Source organism: Sinohyriopsis cumingii, chromosome 7, assembly GCF_028554795.1.
Source record: "Sinohyriopsis cumingii isolate HCF-2022 chromosome 7, ASM2855479v2, whole genome shotgun sequence".
Taxonomy (NCBI): domain Eukaryota; kingdom Metazoa; phylum Mollusca; class Bivalvia; order Unionida; family Unionidae; genus Sinohyriopsis; species Sinohyriopsis cumingii.
In genome coordinates, this window is record NC_142967.1 from 51,628,097 (window position 1) to 51,638,843 (window position 10,747).

The following is a 10,747-nucleotide window of genomic DNA, read 5'->3' on the forward strand; positions in this document are numbered from 1 at the left end:
CCTTTGAGCTAGGTATAGTGCGATTTCTAACTGTGAAATCCAAAGATAGTTAGAGTGGTTGCAATTTCCAATGCTTGTGCGCTGCAATTGAGGTCCAAACACCTGACGTATTTTAAAGCGACAAAGACGCAAATTTAGTTGCAAATATTTCATGTAAGACGTTAATGGGAACTACAGACTAATTACTGCTGCCAACACGAACACGTATGTCTACGTTTTCACGGTTTAAAGGCGCTAACCATATTCCATCACTACGATTTCCAATGAGGTTAATGAATTACAATCCGGTGTCTGTATTGGGATAGTTTCGCTGTTTCAGCTGTGAGTAAACAACTAACATTTGTAAAATTTGTTATGAATAATAGCGATATGAATCAAATCACGTTTTCGTTAATTGTGCTGACCGGTATGATGCTGTCTGCCGTTAATTAGGTACACGACCTTAAAATCGGCACCAGTGCCTGCGTTTGCGCTGGTCATATTGCTAAAGAAGGCAGGGCAAGATAGACGGATAGTATGTTAATATTTGTTTCTCACTGTTATTTAATTTCACATGTGAATGTGTACTTCACTTTAGTAGGCTACGTATGCCGTTCTTCTACGACATGCATCGAGATTTTCTAAATGCCGCTTTCAGGTACACTCCACCCAAACGAATAACCAGCTTGGTCACTGCTTTGTAGTCTGCAGTCATTCCTGTATCATATTTTTATCGAGCTGATGTTTTGGCGAAAACCAACCAAACTTTGATGGTTTGTTGGCGACCACCATTTGTGGATCCACTGCCTATACCCACCTGTAGCATGTCAGGGGAGGGCTACCTGTTATAAAGCTCAGTTGTCATCAATTTCAAGGTTACAATCAGGTGATAAAGGATTTTCATTTAGATATGATGTTCCCGTCTGGGATTGACAGAGTGGAAAGCTTTCAAAATCAAGTGAAATAGTTCCCTACGATTTCTTTGGAACAATTTAAATATGAGTAAAACCTTAGACTGGCTTCGGCAGCATAGCCAAAGTCATTGCCTTGTCACGATGTATGACTATCTACCTGATAAAACATTTAAACCAGGTCATGCTTACTGAAACTCCAGAAAGTATTTGTTTGTATGTACGTTGGTAAAATGTACATCGTCTCCTTTGCACAAGACAGTAGATCTAAAGGTAGTGACAGTGCATCTCACTGTAACCGTCTTAACATACGTTTTGGTTTATCCCAGATGCAAAAAACTTAAATGTATAGTTCTTTTGTAAGAACAGAAATCGCCTATTAAGCATATAAGGGTAAATTTCCAACGGATTAAGAGAACATTACAATATATACCAACGTGTAAATTTGAAAATTATTACAAGCATCACCGACGATGCTGTCAATGCTGGCAGAGCACCAAGAGCGTGAAAAGCGCAATCAACTAAGCATGAAAAGTTTGCGTTTTGATTCACCTGCACCAGAAGTATTGGTACGTCAAGATAAAGGAGAGCCATGCAAAAAAATGTGCAATCTACCTTTGCAACTTATAGGTAGTATTGCGATGTGACTTTTGACCATATGTGTTTGCTAATGCAAGACTGGAGAACGGAAATGAATGGGACCACAATCGTAATGCCAACAACCGCAAATTTCTAGCCCGCCAGTGACACTGCTGCTTCCATCTTTTTAGGAGGCATGCCACAATACTGCCAACGGTATTAGAAAGCGCAAAAAAGACCTTTACTTCAAATGTTTTCAGCATCAAGTCCTACCGTTCTAAATGCACTTTTATTATAAAAAATATATATATATGACGCATAATCTAAATGTAGTACTCGGATAGACATAAACCGACATTCGTGGCAGTTTGGTTGTTAAGAGTACATTTATAACGCACTCTGTAAATATTGACAGTTTCATCTTGTGTATCCTTACATGTTCGTTTGTTATTTGACATAGTATGCTTGTTTATATCCAAAATTAACGTTCCTAGTACGAAGAAATACTCATTGCCATCCATTCTTGGCTTTTCTTGTATGTGTTAAATCTAAGTAAAATAGCTGTTAATGTATTTATTACATCCTAAACATTACATAAACATATCTGTTAATGAACAATATAATTGCTCCCTCGAATAATAATGATAATAATAATAGTAACATACTTTCTTCAGTAATTTAGTCCTCCGGCCAATATTACAATATACAGTACAAGTTAATATAATGTGCGCCATGGTTAATAGAAGTTAAATATGGCGTTCATCATGAGTATATATACATAATTTTCAATAAAGGTGTATTGTTTTATAAATATGTTGCTACCTCTAAGTATATTATTAACCATTCGTTGGAGTTATCCAAGATTGCCTAAGACTGAAAGCCAAATTGATGTAGTAGGAAAAATTTCTTATAATTAATATATTGCAATAACTCATTAGGTATACAAATTTTCTACAGACGGAAAGAGATAATAAACTTCAGCGAAGTGTTTCTTTATTATATGATCGTAAAGTGGACAAAACAAACAAAATGGAATTCATCTTCTACCAAACTAACCTAATTTACGACATAGTTCACAATACCCATTATTTCTCTCAAACATGCTATGCCTACCTGTCTCTGTTTTCAGCGTATGCGCTGAGCATATAAATTTAGCAAGTAATTTCCTAAGAAAATACGTTAATCCACGTGAGATGCATATTTCCAGTCCTTTTTCAGTTTTATACATGCTAAAAGACACACATTATGTAAGTTTTTAATATCTCTTTGCCAGTTTTATAGTGTTGAATCATTGATTCTTTGCACAAATAGTGCGAAAAATTGGATTTTGTCTCCACCATCTTGACATAGCTACACATATCCTAAACCGAAGCGAAATAACATGTCTTTAACTTTCGTAGCCCAGGTGACACGATTAGTTTTATCTAATCTTTTCTACATTAAATAAGAGTGGTGTGGGTATTGAGTTGAAGGCATTCTTACGACCTTCAACCAGTATTTAATGGATAGTAAAAAATATGAGGTACAAAGTGGATATCTTCTGCACTACCTTCACGCAATCGCATCATTGGTATATTTAGGAACACCTAAATACTGTTTTCAAAATTTGTATTTCACAATTTCAATATTTCTACTAAATTCATATCCTCAAATTTCTGACCTATAGTAAGCGATTGGTTTTATTACCGAAACACAAATTTTCAAATGCATCCTCTACAATCAAGCAGTCGAATCAGTTTTGATAATTAAAATCTTTGCAGCTGCTTTCTTTCTGCAAGTATCTTCTTTGCTTTCGTGCAATCCAGTTTTTGAGTGCAAAATAGACCCATGTACTTGTAATAAGACACATTCAATACGAATTTCTCACTCGAATTACTGTTATATAAATACTGAATTTATGTCTTAATTATTGATTACGTATAATACTTGAATTTTGTTTGTGAGGTTTAAACCATGCCAACCTTTATCAGCTTATGTTTAGCAAACCTCAAAGCCTCGGCACACAGTAATGACAATTATCAGCAAAGTGTTGCCTAATTTTCGTGTCAAGAAAAATGCTAATTTAATTTTCATTTGACATTAGCTTTATGCAACTTGTTGAATGATGCAATATACCACTAACTGCAAGCACAACGAGGCATGTATATTACTCGAGACATACAACTCAAATATCAAACAAACACTATATAAAATGCACCGAACGCATATATGGCATACAGCCAAGTTATCACTAAACAAGAGTAGCTCAATGAATGAAGTTCTCAATTATAAGGCATGATTCAATTTTAAAAGAGTGCTGGATTGGTAGGATGTAGGCTTTGATGAAAGACCATTTATCAATGTATTCATTATAGTATAAAATCCGGTGTTGTGGTTGACTTTCAGTTTTAACCAAGGTGTAAAATAAAAAGAAGTTGCCTGCATGGTGATTTCCTCTCACTATATTGTTTATAACGTACACAAAGATTGTAACTATTATGTAGTGAATAAAATCATCATATAAAGGGAGAAAATCTACAATAAAATTAATAAAATACCAATTTACTGACCAATTATGTTTCACTCACTCGATATCGTGATAAAGATTTTCTCAAAGCTGTGCTAGACATAACATCAAAGACTGGGTTGAATTGGTTTGGAAAATAAGACATTATCTCTACTCTAAATGGCAAAATGGTACTGTATCATCTTTACATCTCCTTCATATAGAGATGACGCCATTATTTTTTGGCATATATTTCTTTCTCAAATTACGTCATCATGAAATTTGACTTGCTTCGTGTCAACAAATCTTCATAACTCCCATATCAAGTGCAACACGTATATAATAAAAAATTGAATTAATTTTGACGTGGTTTCCTGCTTCCTTTCTATTTTTGACGTATCCATTAAAATCGCATTAAGAATGGAGATTATATTCCGTCATACATTCTACGGTTGGAATTAGCAACGCAAAAATCTTTGAAAACATTGACATGAAGGAATAATTAGATATACAAATCGGACGTGAAGTAGCTGTGAGAATAATATCAAATAGTAAAGATTAGATCATTTTATGCAATTATTTTAAGGTGTTTTATGTCTTATGATCACACAAAGCTATTATCAGCATCATATTTGCTAATGGCATATTTATATGTCTTTACTGCTTCCTTACAGTTAGCGATAAACACGCTATAAAGGAATCAAGTCTTTCTTGTTTGTGTCTAATATGTGAGCTCATTTCCTTTCTATTCGTTTTCACAGCAAAAATAAACTTTTTGGTAAAATTGGAAAATAGTCTCTATTACCAATATTTAATTTACTTAATTTATTTTAAACGACTATATGCAGAATCTAATAAGGATATAATTTGGACAGCAAAGCCAACTTCCACAGAGATTATGTTATGATGATTTGTACTCGAATTTGTTGGCTTAATATGGGTTTGATTTCTGAAGATGTCTGGTTCTATTTAGAAGTAATTCAGGTAAAATTGAAACAGAAAAAATATAATATGATCGTTCATTGTTAATATTTAGAGAATATTGGATTGTTAAGAATAATTTGGATAATATGCGAATTTTAACAATATTTTGAAGGTTGCCTATCTAGGGCTTCTAAAATACTATATAAAAAAACGAATTGGAGGATGGGCAATTTAGTGGCCTAATTTTAATTCTCTCCGGTAGTGTTAATTCATCAATAACATAGACTTTTGGTGTCTGAGAGAGTAAAATAAATGACATGAGAGTTGTCGCCGAGGTTATGTTTTAGAAAAAAAAGCAATCTCTTCTTATCGTCAGTTTGTATGAAGTATCAGATTGGATGGGTGAGTGTTAGTGTTTGAAAAGAAGAGGGGCTGTAATTGTGGCTAGAGAGTGAAAAAAATCGTGTAGGCCAGTCATAAAATATACAATGAATTCGTTTCTGTATCGTTGTGAAGTGTCGAATGTTGAATTACAGAAAGTTTAAAGTTGAATGCATTGAGCAATTAAAATCTTATCGCAGTTAAGCCATAAAAGTCTTTGTGAAAGGTCACTTCGAACTTTCTTCGTTCATCTCTCCTCCCCCCCCATGTCAGTGTAAACATCAAAGAAATAGTATTCCGACCCAGTGAAATCGACCGGGGTATCGTAACACGGTCCTTAGAAAGTAAACATTTGATCTGCCAACCCTAACCGCTTCGTACAAACTTATGTATACGTATGATATTTTCAAAAGGAAATTGCCACGCACTTTCGTACACAGATTCTGAGCTGTCTAAATCTGATGAAAGGAATTATTACTTTGGGAAAGATTAGGGACGACCGCCTACGATTGGGTAGAATAAATTAGGGCGTACACTTTAGAGCAATCTGACTTTAAAGTGACGACCCTAGTCGAAATTCTTTAGTCTGAAAATTTCCTAGTAGATGAAACTTAGTTGACTCCGTGGTGGCATAAAGGTTAGTGCTTTCCTCGTGAAACAAGAAAAGGGACTAGGTGGTCGTGGTGTAAAGTGAAAGGCGTGTTTAGTGCTAGGACGCACAAGTCCTGAAAGAAAAACAGCGACAACGAACAGTTTCTCAGAGGAAGACGAGACAGTCCGAAGACAGGAGTACGGGGAAAAGAGAGAAAGAAGGACGAGGTCAGAATAAAGGACCAGGAAGGGGAAGAACCTAGAGTTTAGGAAGGATGAACTAGGAGACGTTGAGATACGGTCAAAGTGAATGAAGGTGGTGCAATCGATCGTGGACATTGCGCTCTTTTCACTTCTCGTTATGATGATGTAATAAATCCAAATTGGACACACCTGTTAAATATACTAATATAATCTAACTTGAAATGGAATTGCCGGTATCCTGCTCTTCGTTCTGTCTCTGTTTAAAGTTCTCGACGTGTGGTAAGGGAGGAGAAGGTGGCGAAGGTGCTGGCACCGGAACAAATACTTGAAAACAAGAGAGAAAATCCATTAAAACCCAATTAAAATCGGTCTCTTCCGGATGTATGACCGTATTGACTTTGCTAGCCCCTGCTATGCTATTGCTCCTGCTCGCCACGGCCAGTACAACCCAATTCATCGTGTTTTTAGTTTCCGTCATGTCTGAGAACTCTCTCGCATTGCTTGAATGCGCACAGACGCTATCGCATCTTTATAGGGAATGTGACGTCAATGGCAGCTCTCTTTGGATTGGAATACAGACTCCGTCCTGTGACTGAATTTTGTAACGAGCCTAGGGAATGGTAAAAGAACTGAATCCGTTTCGATCTGTGCTTCCACTATAAATAACCCCAGTTCACTTCATTCCCTTCACCTGTTCTAGTAGCAACGTTGAAACACCTACTCTAGTATCGTCAATGCTGTTCCGTACGGACTTACCCATGGATTTCAAATCATCATGGACAATCATCCGGTTCACCGATACGAGCCTTTAGAAAAGAAGGATCTATGTGGAGAGACAAGGCTGTCTGAAGTGATTCCTCATCTACGGTCCAGAAGTCAGAAGAAGTTTGAGGAAGAGAAAACACGATGCCCTCTGTGTTAATGTAATGGTGTTAAAAAATACAACGGCTCTTTTCAGGGACACTCCAATATCTCGGAAAGATTTGCACTCTTGCCTAAAATCTTTTAGTTGATTTTATATTTTTATTGACTCAAAAACATTTATTATCTTGCCTAATTATTTTAGTAGATTTTATATTTTAGGTGTGATAGACTGATGTTCATCAATCTATGTATATGTGTTATATAAGTATATCACTCTACTGTATTTGTCTCTACCTAGAGTAGCGCGTATTCAGGTCAGCCACTTGCAACATTGTTGCCAGTGTCCAGTACCGTGACGTCACCCACCTGTCCCATTCCTATTGTCCGTATACAGTTCCAACCTTTCGTCACTATCTATATGGTCGCTATACAGGACCAGGGTGTGCCTAAGTCTGTTGTCGCTATACAAACCGAGGGGGTCTTGTAATGCATATTCACATTGTCGCTATAGTGCCCCACTATACCTCTTCCAGTCCTCGAGTATTAACCACCTCGATCCTGTGTTTGTACATAATAATAACTCTTCTCATAGAATATTTTATGATTTATTCATATTCCTTTTTATTATTGCAATTATTTCTTTTTTATAAAAGGACAGTAACAGCAATATAGTTTTACGGTAGCCGAATTTAGTAGGCAAAGTTTTTCACGCTAGCATTACAATTATATTTTACTGTTCCATACTGCATATAGGCGCGTGTGACAACTGGGGCCAAAGTAGTGAAGTTATGGGTTGTAGAAGGCGTTGTCATATTTCTATTACCAAAATCTAAAATAAACAGTATCAGACTTCTCAAGAACATGAATGACTGTCTGACTTCAGTGTACTGAGTGGAGATAAGTTCAGAGGAATGGGAGTTATATTTAATGTAAAGATACAATTTTGATTGGGCATATATAATTGACGGTTCATTAGTTAATGTGTCTTAGCTGAAACAGACTGGGGAATGATGTTTGAAATCCTGACATCGGATCAGACTTCTACTTATTCTCACCTTACATACCAAAAATAAAAAATTAATGCCATCTTTTTTATTTGAAGGTAACTTGCCAGATTTGTCGTTATCAATGTAATTAAAAATAATACACGCATGTATATTGACAGTGCAAAAATGACGGCGAATTAAAAGAAGACAATGAAGAGTTCGACGAAATATGGAGAAACGTTCAGATAGAAAGCAAAATGGATAGTCAGGCATTCACATAGATATATAGTAAAGGAAGGTACATATGAAGTTATGTAGGCAGACAGAAAAGCAGTCCACGAAATATTTTCTTTTTAAAATTCTTTATATAGTACACGCACTATGGCAGACGATACATTTTGTTTTCTTGAACACGACTGTCAAAGGGTTACTCTTTTTACGGTTACACCGAGTTATCATAACCTGTAAATGGAAAATAAAACGTACTAGTATAAATTTGTATGAATTAAAAACAATATTGGCGACTAATAATTAAATGAGATATGAAATGATATCGAGGTCTATTTTTGTGATTGCGTATGAGTTATTTTAATAATGGAATTTTCATATATATTTAATAAATCTCAACGTATATTTAGATATTCTGTTAAATACAGGTTAAAATGAGATATAATTCTTATTTATCATACTTAAAAGGAAATCAACATATATAATACCTGTTTCGATTCAATCGCTCTAAAAGATAAACACTTTTCATGCAAGGAGATATTCAACGTTGTGTCATAATAAACGGTCAACACACAGTCTTTAGAAGTCATCAAATATCATCGATGTTGCATGTATCAATGTTTATGCGAGTGGTTGAGATAAAGAAAGGATATATAAAGTACTCAGTGTTTTAAAGTTAATAAGATAGTTAAATGAAATTTGAAAATGTCAGCTCCACGCCAACCTTCAGTTGCAATTTGGTTAGAAATACAATTAAAAAAGTAATTGTTTGATATAATTTAAAATTAAGTACATTTCAGATTTATTAAAAATAAATAAATAATAAAATAAAGAGCTAGTTTGTCATATTAATGTTGATGAATTTGAAATACAAATTATCGAAAATATCAAATTTTAGTAAAAAATAAACCTTATCAGTATCTGCTGAATCGACTACCTTAATAATATGGCTTATGATGTCTACTGTATCCGTGTCTGCTATATCCACTGTATCCACCTCTGCTGTATCCAGAATAGCCGTGTCCTCCGTGATGGCGACGGCTATATCCGATTCCACCGCCACCGCGAGAAGATCCACCAAACGAGTATCCAGGGCGCCGACTAGGGTAATAACCACTTCCATGGGAATAACCCGGTCTTGCTATGGCAACAGCAACCAAGAACAATAGAAAGATTGCGACGACTTTCATGATGGTTAAAGGGCTGGAAAAAATACGGCAATATGTTGGTCAGTAATAACAATGAATGATGTATGTTAAGCGTAGTTACATTTCTTGAATTGCTATTGTTTTCCAAAACGTTCGCTAAATGGTGATGACAATTTGCGTTTAGTACGGTGTAGCTAAAATAATAGAAATCAAATGATGTTTTTAAATTCAGTCTCTTTTCTTAAACTAGAAAATTATATAATATTTACAAGTCATTATGTCTTTTTGCAGAACTTTCTCAGGTGCATTTAAGTGGAACCAAAACAAAGCTTTGATACGGTTGAGACGTGAATTTCATATAATTAATAGTTAAATTTTAGTATGATAAGAGTCCGAAATATAGAGAGAAATAATATAATCTGAAAGCCTATTATTTGGCATTGTCAATGCGCTTTATCCAAGTCCATTTGACACATAATACTGTCTTAATAGTACACTGCAATTATAGAAAGCTATCTCAATGTAAATCCTCCTTACTAACATATACAATTAGCAAAGCTAGAACAATTGTGCTTCAAGGATCGTAGCTATTCGTGATTTCACACGAACTGGAAACACCATATTATGTCACGAAACATTTGTGTCAAAATTCACAATATATCTTTTACAATGATACCAGTACCTATTTACGATGAACTCATTATAATGTAAAAGCATTCTTTGTTTGAAACGTGTATTTAGTTTCCTCTGTTCAATGTATACATACTATATATTTCATTAATTGGTGAGACGCCAACGTGTACAGGTCCCCATACATTCCATCACACTCTTCCCCATTTATGTATTAACAATCTGAATGAAACTTTGCATTAGGTGTTCGATGAAAAAGTGGGAGATAAACAGTGGGAACAAATAAAATTGTAACGTTCGCATTAATAATCCATTCCAGAAAAGACAAACAATTAAAAAAATAACACATCATAGCGACTTATACTCACTTTATTGCAGACACGATACATTTCTGTGTATCACAGATTATTCTATAAATACAGCAGAGAGACAGAGAGAGAGAGAGACAGAGAGAGAGTACTTGCTTGAGGATTGCTTCCTTCTCGTAAGAACTGGAACGAAACTGATATCTTACTAAAAGCCCATGCTTATATAGTTACTAGGTGTCATTTCAATCGTTGGTTTGTAGAACACTTTTCACATGAAATCTTAAAAAACTATGCCATCAATCATTATTTTATCATCATTCCTAGCCACACAACTTCATCGCTCACAATGAAATAAAAAGTTTAAGATCAAATTTGACAGAGACGTTTCAAACATGAATGATTTTCCAATTTTTTTCAAAAGAGGTGAGGTCGCTTCGAAAATAAACACTGTCCCTAATATGGAAATAGCTTTGATATGAAATGCATGTGTCTGGATTTCGGCTTGAGTTTCCAAGCAATGCATCATTTT

General features: G+C 35.0%; 1 long non-coding RNA gene across 2 annotated transcripts; it reads right to left on the bottom strand.

Annotated features, from left to right (window-relative positions):
• Positions 1–8,249: 8,249 nt before the first annotated feature.
• On the bottom strand, positions 8,250–10,453 carry LOC149795226 (uncharacterized). Of its 2 annotated transcripts, none has more exons than XR_016422284.1 (3): positions 10,375–10,453; positions 9,070–9,335; positions 8,250–8,366 (listed from the first exon to the last, which is right to left on the bottom strand). It is a non-coding gene; the product is annotated as an uncharacterized LOC149795226 (long non-coding RNA). The 2 variants fall into 2 exon arrangements; XR_016422285.1 differs by having other exon boundaries at positions 10,371–10,393.
• Positions 10,454–10,747: the final 294 nt, after the last annotated feature.